Here is a 10152-nt window from a genome sequence, read left to right as displayed (position 1 = left end):
TCTAGTGTGATTCCGGCCTTAAAGGGAAAATCATTCAAAATTTGAAAATTTCTATTTTTTAACATCTCTGATGTTTTTACAAAATAAAGCATAACATTAACCCAAGTTTATCATTAGCCCAAGTTTACCATTATCATAAAGTCTAATATGTCAGGAAAAAAACCAACCTCAAAATCAATGGAATATGTTGAAGCATTCCAGAGTTATTACTACGTAAAGTGACACTGGTCAGATTTTAAAAAATTGGCCCCGTCACTAAGGGGTTAAATGCTTGTACAAGTGAATATTGTTTCAAAAGTGGTTTACCTGTCTAAGACTGGTTTCACACCAGCGTTCGGCAGCCTTCTTCCTCCGTTAAGCCCCACCCACTGCTGCACCTCTTCTTTCAGCTCTGCCTACGTCTGCATGCATCCCCCATCTTTAACACTGGGTACACAGGCACGTGTCGTTTTGACGATGCGCTGATCTGCGTCGAACGCAACATGTTGCATTTTGTTGCGGTCAGCGCAGCGTTAAAACAACGCATGCGAAGGCATCCGCTTGGCCTGCGTACCCAATGTTAATGATAGGGTATGCAGGACGCATGCAGACGTAGGCGGAACTGAAGGAAGAGGTGCGGCACTGGGCGGGGCTTAACGGAGGAAGAAGGCTGCCATCCGCAGCCCTGCCGAATGCTGGTGTGAAACCAGCCCAAGGCTGTTATTATAGCACCTTACATGTCTTAGGCTAGGTTCACATTGCGTTAGTGCAATCCGTTAAGCGCATAGCGCTAGCGGATTGCGCTAACGCAATGTTTCTAGAGCGTCAGCGTTCACCCTCCCCGCTAACGCAGATCCACGATCTGCGGTAGCGAGGAATGGGCCTCGGACGTTGCAAGCAGCGTCCGAGGTCCGTCACAAAAGAACGGCACATCGCTAGCGCGTGCCGAAAATGGCATGCGCTAGCGATGCGCTTCAGCTAGAAGTAACATTGCTGTCAATGGGTGCGCTAACGGACACGTTGCACGGCGTTAATTGCGACATTTTCGCCGTGCAACGCAGTCCGTTAGCGTTAACCCATTAACGCAATGTGAACCTAGCTTTACACAGATACATCATGGGCTTGTCCTGCCCTACGCATGAAAGACTAAAATACAATGTGGAGACTTAATCAGAGCAATGTTTTATTTACATTCAGAACTGGTTTAAGAGGTAAACAATTACCATTTCTCACAGAAATCTCAGACTTTCACTTATAGAAATACTGGATAAATATCATTTTAACATTAGATATAGAAATATTTCTAATTTTATAAAACTGCATTTTTTTTGCATTGAAAAACTTTATGCCTTTGCTTGTTTCATTTTATGCATTTCTAAAGTATTGTATGAATGTAATATGCTGTTGGTGCATGCGGGCAGGACTGTCGGTAGGCATGTGGCTCTGCCCAAAGCCCGCCCCCCCCCAGGCCTGCCTTCGAATTCTGAGGTTTCGGTGTCCCGAACCAGAGATCATAATACCAGCCTTGAATTGTGAAGGACACGGCAGCCGACCCTGAGAAACATCCAAGGTGGGAATGCCCCATCATGTCGAAGAGAGTCTGCCAGATCCAGGCCTAGCAGACCAGTGCTGGTGGGTTCATGGATGCCAGGAGGGAGCTGGACTAAAGGAAGCTCTCGTCTTTTCCTGGCGGGTCGGAGAGTTGTCCCGTCATTTTTTTTGGACAGAACATTTCCAAAACAACCAAATTTGAATAGATCTCTTGGGAGGCAGACTTTAGTCCTCTGTTGCAGAAGCGAAGTACTCTTAAACTGATAGGCGCAGAGTAGGATGCACTAGAAAGTTGGCGTGCATGATTGTAAAGGGCGCTGGCGGTGTGGACCGGCCACCAGAGAAGGCCTAGACCTAAGCCTGGATATTTTAAGAGCAGGGTCACAGGAGCCTCTGGAAAACGTGGAGGCTGCATGAATAGGAAGGTTTCCTCAGGAGACGTCCACATTGCTCAGAGGAAAACTAGGACATATGTGTCCTGTTTTTTATTTTTGTTTGTTTTTTTAAAGTAGCCCCCTCACTGCCTCGTAGGATATACCAGTCCTTAAGATCACAAATCCTTTTTCGCAGACCGATGATTAAGATGGGCATGGAATAACCTGGACGCAGAGTGGTGAGAGGGTAGGGGGATTCGTGGCATGAACCGTCCTCCGGGGAACCCCAAACACTCGATGTGTTAGGGCCTTGCCTCGTAGACCACAGATGACACGGTAGTGACAATTCTAGGTGGGAGATTAGAGTGACAATTCCACTGTCGCCCTCAAAAGCCATATCTGGGAAGAAAAAAAAAAATTGTTAATAGAAAAAAAACAAAAAAAAAAACTTAAGGCCTAAACTGGGCTGGGCAGTCCAGACCCATGTCTTCCTCCTACTGACATTAAGCTAAAACGGATTAGCTTCGTGCCAGTTAGTGGTGTACCCTCCTCTACAAGAAATACCTACATTTTTTTTTTGCATAGCATAAGCAGCATACACCCATTTTTTTTGTGTACCCCAATGAAGCATTAGCCCCCCCACATCAACCAGAAGGCCACACAGCATAACCTCGCTCCCCCAGTCAGAAACATCCACCTCACATTAAAGGGACTCTGTCACCTGAATTTGGCGGGACTGGTTTTGGGTCATATGGGCGGAGTTTTTGGGTGTTTGATTCACCCTTTCCTTACCCGCTGGCTGCATGCCGGCTGCAATATTGGATTGAAGTTCATTCCTGTCCTCCATAGTACACGCCTGCGCAAAGCAATCTTGCCTTGTGCAGGCGTGTACTATGGAGGACAGAGAATGAACTTCAATCCAATATTGCAGCCAGCATGCAGCCAGCGGGTAAGGAAAGGGTGAATCAAACACCTGAAAACTCCGCCCATATGACCCAAAACCAGTCCCGCCAAATTCAGGTGACAGGTTCCCTTTAACCAGCGGACCCCACAGGATAAACCCAAAGCCCACCAGACATTCCCTCCCACAAGCGTAAATCCCCATATGACGCCCCCTGCTCCCAACCATAAATCCCATCAGACACCCCCCCCCCCCCCCATCGGATGCCACCCCAGCTTAACCCCCCAGCATAAACCCCCATCGGTTGTCTACCCCTCCTCCAAGCATTACTCTCATCGTACACCACACCCACCCAAGAATAAACCCCCACCGGATGGCCAAACCCCCACCGGACATGGACCCCCCCCACCCAGCACACACCCCATCAGACGCGGACACCCCACCCAGCACAAACCCCCCCATCCACTCCACCATCCACTCCACCCAGCCTAAGCCCTCATCAGCCCCCCCAAACCCAACCCATAAGCAGGTCACCCCCCAATAAAAGGGATCCCTCCGTAAGTAGCATGTCGCCCCCAAATCCTACCACGGGGTCCCCACGTCCCACCACAAGCAGGTCGCCTCCCCACGTCCCACCACAAGCAGGTCGCCTCCCCACGTCCCACCACAAGCAGGTCGCCTCCCCACGTCCCACCACAAGCAGGTCGCCTCCCCACGTCCCACCACAAGCAGGTCGCCTCCCCACGTCCCACCACAAGCAGGTCGCCTCCCCACGTCCCACCACAAGCAGGTCGCCTCCCCACGTCCCACCACAAGCAGGTCGCCTCCCCACGTCCCACCACAAGCAGGTCGCCTCACCACATCCCACCACAAGCAGGTCGCCTCACCACAAGCAGGTCACCTCACCACGTCCCACCACAGGCAGGTCGCCTCCCCACGTCCCACCACAGGCAGGTCGCCTCAACACGTCCCACAACAAACAAGCAGGTCGCCTCCCCACGTCCCACCACAGGCAGGTCGCCTCAACACGTCCCACCACAGGCAGGTCACCTCAACACATCCCACAACAAACAAGCAGGTCGCCTCCCCACGTCTCACCCCAAGCAGGTCACCTCCCCACGTCCCACCACAAGCAGGTCGCCTCCCCACGTCACACCACAAGCAGGTCGCCTCCCCACGTCCCACCACAAGCAGGTCTCCTCCCCACGTCCCACCACAAGCAGGTTTCCTCCCCACATCCCACCACAAGCAGGTCACCACCACATCCCACAAGCAGATAGCCCTCAAATCCCACCACAGGAGTCCCCCCCAATAGACAGGTCACGACCCCAAAACCGAACCACAAGCATGTCACCCTCAAACCCCACCACAGGTCTCCCCCACTAAAAGGGGTCCACCACGTAAGCAGCAGGTCACCTCCAAACCCCACCACAGGGGTCCCCCCACAATAGCCAGCAGCAGCAGGTGCCCCCCCAAAATCCCACCACAGGGGTCCCCCCCACAATTGCCAGCAGCAGGTGCCCCCCAAAATCCCACCACATGGGTCCCCCCCACAATCACCAGCAGCAGCCCCCCAAAAAACTCACCACAGGGGTCCCCCACAACATCCCACCACAGGGGTCCCCAACAACCAGCAGCAGCAGGTGCCCCCCAAAATCTCACCACAGGGGTCCCCACAATAGCCAGCAGCAGGTGCCCCCAAAATCTCACCACAGGGGTCCCCACGATAGCCAGCAGCAGCAGGTGCCCCCCCAAATCCCACCACAGGGGTCCCCCACAACAGCCAGCAGCAGCCCCCCAAAATCTCACCACAGGGGACCCCCACAATAGCCAGCAGCAGAAGGTGCCCCAAAATCCCACCACAGGGGTCCCCCACAATAGCCAGCAGCAGCAGGTGCCCCCCAAAATCCCACCACAGTGGTCCCCCACAATAGCCAGCATCAGGTGCCCCCCCAAAATCCCAAAAGGGGTCCCCCACAACAGCCAGCAGCAGCCCCCCACCACAGGGGTCCCCTACAATAGCCAGCATCAGGTGCCCCATCCAAAATCCCAAAAGGGGTCCCCCACAACAGCCAGCAGCAGCCCCCCACCACAGGGGTCCCCCACAATAGCCAGCAGGTGCCCCCTAAAATCCCGCCACAGGGGTCCCCCACAATAGCCAGCAGCAGGTGCCCCAAAAATCTCACCGCAGGGGTAACAATAGCCAGCAGCAGGTGCCCCCCTTAAAAGCCCACCATGGGGGTCCCCCACAACAGCCAGCAGCAGCGGTCCCCCCCCAACAGCCAGCAGCAGCGGTGCCCCCCAACAGCCCACCACGGAGGTCCCCCAGAGCAGCAGCGGTGCCACCCCCCAAAAAGCCCACCATGGGGGTCCCCCACAACAGCCAGCAGCAGCGGTGCCCCCCCCAAAGAGCCCACCACGGGGGTCCCCCACAACAGCAGCGGTGCCCCCCACACAGACAAGCAGGTCGCCCACCACAGGGGCCTCCCCCCAATAGCGAGCAGCAAGTAGCATTTTTTCACCCTGAAACCACTAACCTCCATGTGCCATGGCGTCCACAAGCTAGAATCATGCTGCTTTGCTTTGCCGCCTTCATGATGGGTAAATGTAAATGCTAGAGTGTATGGGCTCCTTCCAGGTGTGACGTCATTTCCGGGGGCGTGTCCTATCGGGAGGGGGCGTGTTTTCAGTCACATCATGAAGGCGGCAAAGCAAAGCAGCATGATTCTAGCTTGTGGACGCCATGCCACATGGAGGTTAGTGGTTTCAGGGTGAAAAAATGCTACTTGCGCTCTGGGGGGAGGCTCTGTGGTGGGCGACCTGCTTGTCTGTGTGGGGGGCACCGCTGCTGCTGTGGGGGACCCCCATGGTGGGCTTTGTGGGGGGGGCACCGCTGCTGCCGGCCGGCTATTGTGGGGGGGGGGCACCGCTGCTGCTGTGGGGGACACCTGTGGTGGGCTTTGTGGGGGGGGCACCGCTGCTGCTGTGGGGGACCCCCGTGGTGGGCTTTGTGGGGGGGCACCGCTGCTGCTGTGGGGGACCCCCGTGGTGGGCTTTGTGGGGGGGGCACCGCTGCTGCTGTGGGGGACCCCCGTGGTGGGCTTTGTGGGGGGGCACCGCTGCTTCTGTGGGGGACCCCTGTGGTGGGCTCTGTGGCGGGGGGCACCGCTGCTGCCGGCTGTTGTGGGGGACCCCCGTGGTGGGTTTTTTGGGGGGCACCGCTGCTGCTGGCTGTTGTGGGAGACCCCCATGGTGAGCTTTTTGGGGGGGCACCGCTGCTGCTGGCTGTTGTGGGGAACCCCCGTGGTGGGCTTTTGGGGGGGCGCTGCTGCTGGATGTTGTGGGGGACCCCTGTGGTGGGCTTTTTGGGGGAGACCGCTGCTGCTGGCTGTTGTGGGGGACCCCTGTGGTGGGCTTTTGGGGGGACACCGCTGCTGCTGGCTGTTGTGGGGGACCGCTGTGGTGGGCTTTTTGGGTGGGCACCGCTGCTGCTGGCTGTTGTGGGGGACCCCCGTGGTGGGCTGTGGGGGACCCCCGTGGTGGGCTGTGGGGGACCCCCATGGTGGGCTTTCTGGGGGGGCACCGCTGCTGCTGTGGGGGACCCCTGTGATGGGCTTTTGGGGGGCACCGCTGCTGCTGTAAGGAACCCCTGTGGTGGGCTTTTTGGGGGGTGGCACCGCTGCTGTTGTGGGGGACCCCCGTGGTGGGCTTTTTGGTGGGGACCTGCTGCTGGCTATTGTGGGGGGACCCCTGTGGTGGGATGTTGTGGGGGGACCCCTGTAGTGAGATTTGGGGGGGGGGCACCTACTGCTGCTGGCTGTTGTGGGGGGCACCTGCTGCTGGCTATTGTGGTGGGACCCCTGTGGTGGGATTTTGGGGGGCACCTGCTGCTGCTGACTATTGTGGGGGACCCCTGTGGTTGGATTTTGGGGGGCACCTGCTGGCTGTTGGGGGGGACCCCTGTGGTGGGGTTTGGAGGTGACCTGCTGCTTACGGGGTGGACCCCTTTTAGTGGGGGAGACCTGTGGTGGTGGGGTTTGAGGGTGACATGCTTGTGGTTCGGTTTGGGGGGGTGTGACCTGTCTATTGGGGGGGACCCCTGTTGTGGGAATTGAGGGCTATCTGCTTGTGGGATGTGGGGGGAGACCTGCTGCAGGCTATTGCGGGACCCCTGTGGTGGGACGTGGGGAGGCGACCTGCCTGTGGTGGGACGTGGGGAGGCGACCTGCCTGTGGTGGGACGTGGGGAGGCGACCTGCCTGTGGTGGGACGTGGGGAGGCGACCTGCCTGTGGTGGGACGTGGGGAGGCGACCTGCCTGTGGTGGGACGTGGGGAGGCGACCTGCCTGTGGTGGGACGTGGGGAGGCGACCTGCCTGTGGTGGGACGTGGGGAGGCGACCTGCCTGTGGTGGGACGTGGGGAGGCGACCTGCCTGTGGTGGGACGTGGGGAGGCGACCTGCCTGTGGTGGGACGTGGGGAGGCGACCTGCCTGTGGTGGGACGTGGGGAGGCGACCTGCCTGTGGTGGGACGTGGGGAGGCGACCTGCCTGTGGTGGGACGTGGGGAGGCGACCTGCCTGTGGTGGGACGTGGGGAGGCGACCTGCCTGTGGTGGGACGTGGGGAGGCGACCTGCCTGTGGTGGGACGTGGGGAGGCGACCTGCCTGTGGTGGGACGTGGGGAGGCGACCTGCCTGTGGTGGGACGTGGGGAGGCGACCTGCCTGTGGTGGGACGTGGGGAGGCGACCTGCCTGTGGTGGGACGTGGGGAGGCGACCTGCCTGTGGTGGGACGTGGGGAGGCGACCTGCCTGTGGTGGGACGTGGGGAGGCGACCTGCCTGTGGTGGGACGTGGGGAGGCGACCTGCCTGTGGTGGGACGTGGGGAGGCGACCTGCCTGTGGGGTGGTGGGACGTGGGGAGGCGACCTACCGCTTACGGAGGGATCCCCTTTATTGGGGGGCGACCTGCTTATGGGTTGGGTTTGGGGGGCTGATGAGGGCTTAGGCTGGGTAGAGTGGACGTCCGATAAGAGTTTAGGCTGGGTCGGGGGTGGACGTCCGATGGGGGGTTTGTGCTGGATGGGGTGTCCGCGTCTGATGGGGGTGTGTGCTGGATGGGGGGGTCCACGTCCTGTGGGGGTTTGGCCCTCCGGTGGGGGTTTATTATTGGGTGGGCGTGGTGTACGATGGGAGTAATGCTTGGAGGAGGGGTGGACGTCCGATGGGGGTTTATGCTGGGGGGTTAAGCTGGGGTGGCATCCGATTGGGGGGGGGTGTCTGATGGGATTTATGGTTGGGGGCGTCATATGGGGATTTACGCTTGTGGGAGGGAATGTCTGGTGGGCTGTGGGTTTATCCTGTGGGGTACGCTGGTTAATGTGAGGTGGAGGTTTCTGACTGGGAGAGCGAGGTTATACTGTGTGGCCTTCTGGTTGATGTGGGGAAGCTAATGCTTCATTGGGGTACACAAAAAAAAATGGGTGTATGCTGCTTATGCTATGCAAAAAAATTTTTTAAGGTATATCCTGTAGAGGAGGGTACACCACCAACTAGCACGAAGCTAATCCGTTTTAACTTAATGTCAGTAGGAGGAAGACCTGGGTCTGGACCGCCCAGCCCAGTTTAGGCCTTAGGTTTTGGGAGGTTTTTTTTATTAAAGATTTTTCTTTTTCATTTTTTTTTTTCTTCCCAGATATGGCTTTTGAGGGCGACAGTGGAATTGTCATTCTAATCTCCCACCTAGAATTGTCACTACCATATCATCTGTGCTCTACGAGGCAAGGCCCTAACACATCAAGAGTGTTTGGGGTTCCCCGGAGGACCGTTCATGCCACGAATCGCCCTACCCTCTCGCCTCTCTGCGTCCAGGTTATTCCATGCCCATCTTCATCATCGCTCTGCGAAAAAGGATTTGTGATCTTAAGGACTGGTATATCCTATGAGGCAGTAAGGGGGCTACTTTAAAAAAAAAAAAAAACACAGAACAAATATGTCCTAGTTTTCCCCTGAGCAATGTGGACGTCTCCTGAGGAAACCTTCCTATTCATGCAGCCTCCACGTTTTCCAGAGGCTCCTGTGACCTTGCTCTTAAAATATCCAGGCTTTGGTCTAGGCCTTCTCTGGTGGCCGGTCCACACCGCCAGCGCCCTGAACAATCATGCACGCCAACTTTCTAGTGCGTCCTACTCTGCGCCTATCAGTTTAAGAGTACTTCGCTTCTGCAACAGAGGACTAAAGTCTGCCTCCCAAGAGATCTGTTCAAATTTGGTTGTTTTGGAAATGTTCTGTCCAAAAAAAAAAAGACGGGACAACTCTCTGACCCACCAGGAAAAGACGAGACCTTCCTTTAGGCCAGCTCCCTCCTGGCATCCATTAACCCACTAGCACTGGTCTGCTAGGCCTGGATCTAGCAGACTCTCTTCGACATGATGGGGCATTCCCACCTTGGATGTTTCTCAGGATCGGCTGCCGTGTCCTTCACAAGTCAAGGCCGGTATTATGATCTCTGGTCCGGGACACCGAAACCTCAGACACCGGAGGCAGGCCTGAGGGGGGGGGGGGGGGCTTCAGAGCCGCATACCCTACCGACAGTCCTGCCCGCATGCACCAACAGCATATTACATTTTTACAATACTTTAGAAATGCATAAAATGAAACAAGCAAAGGCATAAAGTTTTTCTATGCAAAAAATGCAGTTTTATAAAATTAAAAATATTTCTATATCTAATGTTAAAATGATATTTATCCAGTATTTCTATAAGTGAAAGTCTGAGATTTCTGTGAGAAATGGTAATTGTTTACCTCTTAAACCAGTTCTGAATGTAAATAAAACATTGTTCTGATTATTTAATAATAATAATAATAATAATCTTTATTTTTATATAGCGCTAACATATTACGCAGCGCTTTACAGTTTGCACACATTTTCATCGCTGTCCCCGTTGGGGCTCACAGTCTAAATTCCCTATCAGTATGTCTTTGGAATGTGGGAGGAAACCGGAGTACCCGGAGGAAACCCACGCAAACACGGAGAGAACATACAAACTCTTTGCAGATGTTGTCCTTAGTGGGGCTTGAACCCAGGACTCCTGCGCTGCAAGGCTGCTGTGCTAACCACTGCGCCACCGTGCTGCCCTGCCACATTTCTCCACATTGTATTTGTCTTTCATTTCATGCGTAGGGCAGGACAAGCCCATATTGTATCTGTGTAAAGCTAGGTTCACATTGCGTTAATGGGTTAACGCTAACGGACTGCGTTGCACGGCAAAAATTTCGAAATTAACGCCGTGCAACGGGTCCGTTAGCGCACCCATTGACAGCAATTTTACTTTTAGCTGAAGCGCATCA

The 10152-nt window shown here is 55.8% G+C and overlaps 2 long non-coding RNA genes across 2 annotated transcripts; one reads left to right on the top strand and one right to left on the bottom strand.

Annotated features, from left to right (window-relative positions):
- Window positions 1–1140: 1140 nt before the first annotated feature.
- On the bottom strand, window positions 1141–5450 carry LOC138662938 (uncharacterized). The gene is made up of 2 exons (XR_011318096.1): window positions 5343–5450; window positions 1141–2303 (listed from the first exon to the last, which is right to left on the bottom strand). It is a non-coding gene; the product is annotated as an uncharacterized lncRNA (long non-coding RNA).
- Window positions 5451–5469: 19 nt separating this feature from the next.
- On the top strand, window positions 5470–9650 carry LOC138662937 (uncharacterized). The gene is made up of 2 exons (XR_011318095.1): window positions 5470–5561; window positions 8498–9650. It is a non-coding gene; the product is annotated as an uncharacterized lncRNA (long non-coding RNA).
- Window positions 9651–10152: the final 502 nt, after the last annotated feature.

The sequence above is a fragment of the Ranitomeya imitator genome, chromosome 2, assembly GCF_032444005.1.
Source record: "Ranitomeya imitator isolate aRanImi1 chromosome 2, aRanImi1.pri, whole genome shotgun sequence".
In the NCBI taxonomy this organism is placed as follows: domain Eukaryota; kingdom Metazoa; phylum Chordata; class Amphibia; order Anura; family Dendrobatidae; genus Ranitomeya; species Ranitomeya imitator.
This window is presented reverse-complemented; position numbering and strand designations above follow the sequence as displayed.